Consider the following 6,491-nt stretch of genomic DNA (forward strand, 5'->3'; position numbering starts at 1 on the left):
CCTGCCCAGTTCTGCTGCTGAAATCTCTAGTTTTAAAATCCATGTTGCAGATGTAGGCTATAGTTTCATATGAAGATCCCTCACTGGATTCTTGTGAAGTCTGGGCAGTGCTGACTTGTCCTGGGCTGTCATTTTGCTTTTGCCACACTTGTTTGTTTTGACATACAAAATACATCTCCTAATTCTGAAGTCTGCCTGTGCCTAAAAACTAGATTGTTGACTCAGATGGCCACTGTCACTTCAGTGGTAATTAAAGGGCTATTTCACACATTCATTCTTGGGAGATAGTATTGTTCACACAACAGAGCATGTCACTTGTGGCTAGTGTAGAATTCTCTGTTCATTTGCTATGATCTCAGTTTTCTTTCTGTTATATCTTTTGTCAGTTCAATTGTAAAGTGACAGGATTTGAATCCTGAAACTATTTTTTAAAAAGCAGCTTGCTAGAGATCCTGATCTTTCATGCTCCCCCCCGCCACCAATTCGCCCAAAATAATTAATTATTCTTACAAGAAATAATTACGTAATATCTCAGATCCATTCATTCTTCCGAATCCACTTTTTAAAACGAATACAGTACAGTAACTGAAATGGCACCTGTGTCAAACAGATGCTTCCTGTTAGGAAAATTATATGCATATTTAGATGAGAGTAAAAATTGAGTTGGCTCACATTTGTATGAATTATGCAAAGCTGATTTACTTGATGGGTAATGTTATATTTCTCCCAATTAATTGTCAACCAACTGACCATAAAATATACTTATTTCAGGTTTTGTTTACTTATGTATTAATTTACTATCCCAGATGGATCAGCCTGCAATAAATTCCATATTCTGTTTTTATTCCCATACTCATGGCAGTTAATGTCAACATTCCTCAGTGTGGTACATTTCTTGTAAGATAATGGTTTATTATATTATTTATAATGTATAAAATATAATATAAAATAATTTAGCAAATGCATGCATCTCATCCAAAGTGTACAGTTCCAAAGCACTTTGGATGAGATGCTTGCATTTGCTAAATTATTTTTAAATATGATCTGGGAAACAAGCATGGTGTATTTTAACTGACTGCTTCACATGTGAACTGCTTAAGTCTTTGGGTTTTAATACCTGTTTTCTCAGAAGAAAATTGTAATAAGCTCAGAGGAGTTGGTCTTAACTACTTCTAAGCTTGCAACTTTAGTAGACTTGACTGCATCTTACCAGAGTTTCTGAACAGGGAAAAAAAACATGCCCAAACTGAAATGTTTAGAAGTGAAAAGCAAGGCATCCTTCTTTTTACAGTAGAAAGTACTTACCCCATTAATATCTTGTGGAGCAGGATCTCGTCTAAACAAGTATTTTTGCTAAGAAGTATTGGCTTTCAATTTTTTTATTTAGTTTGGTTTCCCTTTTAGAACTGATTTCTCCTTATGCATGTTCTTGTATCTTGGGAAAAATTAATCTAGATTTTATGAACTTGTCCATCTCCTGTTTATAGTAAAATGCACCAAGTGATCATTTTCCAGTCTTTCAAATGCCTTCCAGATGTTTTGAAACTCTAACCTCCCAAATTTATTAGCTAAAATTCTGATAGACTCCAACATAAGAGACACTATTCATTGACCAAATCCAAAGGCAATATTATGACTTTACAAAATAAGTTAATGATTTTGGGGGTCTAAAGGGGACTACTTTGGATGTGTCAGAAATTCTCTCAGAATCTCAATTTTATTTCAAAATATTTTCAAATCAGCCTGTATTCCTATCCAACAGTGTTCTGCTCCAGGCTATTTATCTGTTTTAAGCAAGATTTCTTTTAAAAAAAAGAGCAAAATAACATGGCAGACATGATAAAAAGCAATCTTCTAGAAAAATGTGAAACTATTCTCCATAATTATTTAAATAGTCTTCTATTAAAGAAATGTAGAGTGGAAGTCTTTACGCATACTGATTGTTTCTGTTTTGATTCAGCAAATCTCTCTCTGGAACATGTTATAGAATTGCAACTCTCGTGTTATAACAATTGAAATTTGTTCAAGAGTCTTATTGTAGAGCAAGTTTTTCAATAATTCATAATATGTCAATGGGACATGTCATACCTCCTGTTGGTTGGAGTGGAACGTAAAGTAGCCTAGGATCAAACCATATGTTTAACTTAAGCATTAACTTCATTGAATTGCTTAGTGCTCATGAAATTTGAAGAAAATATCAACACAATCTGCACGAAATTTAAAATTGAAAGGAGGGAAATAATAGTGAACTCAAGAACAAAATATAAGTGCAACTTGTATTACAATACAGCTAATGAATACGAGTGCAAAGCAGGTAGAAGAACCACAAATACATTTCATTTGCAGATTGAGAAGTTGAAAATGTTCCAGAATTCCAACCTGGAATTATGCAACATAACTCTTATCCCCTTTGGCTTCTTTTCTTCCTCCTTTCCCCTCTTTACATTTCAGGATATTTATGCTGTGGTGGCGCAGTGGTTAAGAATGCAGTACTGCAGGCTACTTCTGCTGATCACCGGCTGCCAGCAGTTCGGCAGTTCAAATCTCACCGGCTCAAGGTTGACTCAGCCTTCCATCCTTCCGAGGTCGGTAAAATGAGGACCCAGATTATTGGGGGCAAAATGCTGACTCTGTAAAACCACTTAAGAGAGGGCTGTAAAGCACTGCAAAGCAGTATATAAGTCTAAGTGCTAAGTGCTATGCATCCCAGTTCAGTATGAAGGATTTCTATGGATCAGTTTAAGCTTTCCATACATTTGTGTGCGCTGTAGATATATTAGGACTATTGGCTGGTAGGTCTATGAGCTCTCATTCCATCCTATCTGGAGGCCACGAGGTTGGTGAAGAAGATTAATGTTTTTTTAATATTTTGTTTCTAGATGGGAGACAAGAAGAATTAGCTTTAAAAATGATGGCATACTGTATACGTAGGTATTTTTCCATGGAATATTACATCCGTCTCTTTGTCACCCCCTTCATAGGAATGTTGGGGATCTGTTGGCGTGTTTTAAATTGTGCTTTAATGGTACATCTCTAGTTCTTCATGTCTCCCCTCCGTTTCCTGCCCTGCCCCGTGTGTCTTGTGTATATAATACTCTTTAACATTTTAGGTTCTGATTCTAAGGCACTTTTGGTCAGTGATGTACTGTGTAATGGATTCATTTTAAACCCATTTGGTTTTCTGGATTTTGCAGCCGAAATTAAATAATCAGAATTGGTACCTTTTATTCTTACTAACTTTGTACAGTCCACAAGATGATGAGGTATTAAAAAAAAACACATTGGTTGTAATGTGTATGTATATATATAAATAATTACATAAATATATATAAAAATATCAAATGACTATATTGAAGACATTTCTAAATAAAGGTTTGCAAATCAACATGGTCTGTATCGCTTCTTTGGTCTAAGGCCATGATGGCGAATCTATGGCACGCATGCCACAGGTGGCACGCAGTGCCCCTCTGTGGGCATGTGAGCCATCACCCCAGTTCAGTTTTGCCGTGAATGCGTGTGAGCATCTCCTGCTGGCCAGCTGGTTGTTGGGTCCCTGCCACGCATGCAGGGAGGCAAGGTGCATGTGGGGGGCACGTGCATGCGGGGGGCATGAGGGAGGCCACATGCGCATGAGGGGTTGTGCATGCACACTGGGGCGGTATATGTGTGGGGGCACACACGCACACATGCTGGGTTGGTATGCATGCACAGGGACGCACATGCATTGCATTTTGGGGTCTGGGCGCACACATTTTTGGCACTCAGTCCAGAAAAGGTTAGCCATCACCGGTCTAAGGTTACACTACTTCCCACACTATTTGGGTTAGTTTGATGGGCCAGTCTTTGATCTGCTAAAAAAAGTAATGCAACATATCTTTCCCCCCCACTTTCAATAACTGTCCATTTATTCCAGTACTAACAGTAATAAGGAGCAGAAATTATCGACTCCATAAGTTCAAACAGGAGTTTTTCTCACCTCACTTGAATCAGTTAAAAACATAAACAGTTAAAAAACAAATCAGTTAAAAACAACATAGGATTCAGATCCCATGGCTTCCTTACCTTTGAATTTATCTGACAGGCAGAGGAAACCACTGAAATTGATGTCAATGAAATTTAGGGGAAATTCAAAGTACTTCAGATATGGCACTTAACACCAAGTAAACTCAGCACAATCATATCCTAGTATACATCTCCTATACTGGAGAAAATTTAAAGAAAAGGTTTCACATTACCTTATTTAGTAGCCTTGAAAAAGTTCCTTTGGAGCTGATTTTTTTTTTTATTAAAAAGGGCAAATCATGGCTCAGGCCATTTTAGTAAATCCTAAATTGGTTTTACTACATTTTTATGTGTTTGTTTTCTGAGCTACAGTTTGAAATGTAGACAACTGATGGTTTTCTTATTGGTTCCTTCTCTTTTTAAACAACCATGGTGCATATGCAGAAAGTTGCTCCTCCTTTACATCTCTTCTCATCTTAGAAATATGTGCTCAATACAGAGATGGAGAAGCATGCTAGTAAGAGCACAGCATGGGAAAAATATGATCTCTCGCTGGTACTGGACCCAGTGTGTTGGGTAAAAGATGGAGCTGAGTCTTAGCATCATGGTTAAGATTTCCATCTCCACTTTTTAAACTCTTTTTATGGGATTTATGATGGGGTCCTTCCCACTCACTGTTTTTATGGCTACAGTAGCTGATGACTCAGCATTGTCTGGGTATTTATAGATGTCGAAGTGTTTGTCTGACAGGGAGCCATTGAGAGGGGCCTTTCCTCCCCCTACTCCCATCATCCCTCCCTCTCCCTTTCCTCTCCCATGCGCTCCTCTTTTCCGCTCTATCTACAATCCTGGAACTTTGCCCCAAAGTGTTTGTCTGACAGGGAGCCATTGAGAGAGGCCTTTCTTCCCCTTACTCCCATGCCCATCCTCCCTCCCACTCCCTTCCCCCTCCCATGCACTGCTCTTTCCCACCCTGTCTACGATCCTGGAACATTGCCCCAAATCCTTCAGGCGCTTCCACATTGGTCTACTGGAGAGTGAATCATTATGGCTGGCTTTCCAAAGAAAGCTGCAAAAGAATTGACATCACAAAAAATTGCTGCTCTAGGATGTCGCACTCACTCTCCTTAATGGGCCAGGCATTCCAGAGTTATGCTGGAACACACACACACACACACATACGCATACACACACACACTAGAGGAGTCTCCCCCCCCCTCAGTATTTGTTTCCAGAGGGTAGGTCATATGTGTTCCAAGTTTGGTCAAAATTTGTTGAGGCGCTCCAGAGTTATGCTGGAACACAAACACACACACACTGAGGGGAGCAAGGGGTGTCTTACCTCCACAGTATTTTTTCCAGAGAATAAGTCATCTGTGTAGCAAGTTTGGTTGAAATTGCTCAAGGCGTTACAGAGTTATGCAGGAACACACAAATGCACACACACACACAAACACACACACACACACCAGGGGTATCTTACCCCCACAGTGTTTGTCTCCAGAGGGTAAGTCATCTGTGTACCAAATTTGGTCAAAATTGTTCGAGGTGTTCCCGAGTTATGCTTGAATATATATATGTAGGGGGTTGGACTAGATGACCTGCAATATCCCTTCCAACTCTGTTAATCTGTTAGTATACATACATACATCCTTTTTACATATATTACACACGCGCGCGCGCGCACACACACACACACACACACACACACACACACACACACACACACATATATATATATATATATATATATATATATATATATATAGTTACATTTGTGCTGATAAATAAATAAAGGGAGACTAGTATAGATCTATTTCAAGCTATTTAGCTGTCATCAGCTTGCCATACCCTTACTGGGATTTGAACCTGGGCTGTTTTTACAAGTTAGGCAGTTGTATTAGCCACTAAGCCAAAGCCACTAGGTGCTTTGGCATCACACACACACACACACACACACACACACACACACACATACGTTGGGAAATGCCATCTAGGATTTTGAAATGACATCCTCAAGTCATCCTTTGAATTATAATTTGAACCCAGATCAATTTGTCTTTGCTGACCAGACCAGGTGCAGGCTGTACAATGTATTTTGATCCATGTTAGAAAACCAAAGGAAATCCCTCCATCACTACATTTAATTTTTTTTTAAAAAAAAAACAATATATATGAGCTATGGTGGCGCAGTGGTTAGAGTGCAGTACTACTGCTGATCATCGGCTGCCAGCAGTTTGGCAGATCGAATCTCACCAGGCTCAAGGTTGACTCAGCCTTCCATCCTTCCGAAGTGGGTAAAATGAGGACCAAATTGTTAGGGGTAATAGGCTGACTCTGTAAACCACTTAGAGAGGGCTGTAAAGCACTGTAAAGCACTATATAAGTCTAAGTGCCATTGCTACATTGATGCCAAAGTAATCAGATCAGATGGTGTGACTTCCTTTTATCTGCTTCATTGACGGAGCTTCTACAGTCAATTAAGCCTC

Source organism: Natrix helvetica, assembly GCF_964273705.1.
Source record: "Natrix helvetica genome assembly, chromosome: 3".
Lineage (NCBI taxonomy): Eukaryota > Metazoa > Chordata > Lepidosauria > Squamata > Natricidae > Natrix > Natrix helvetica.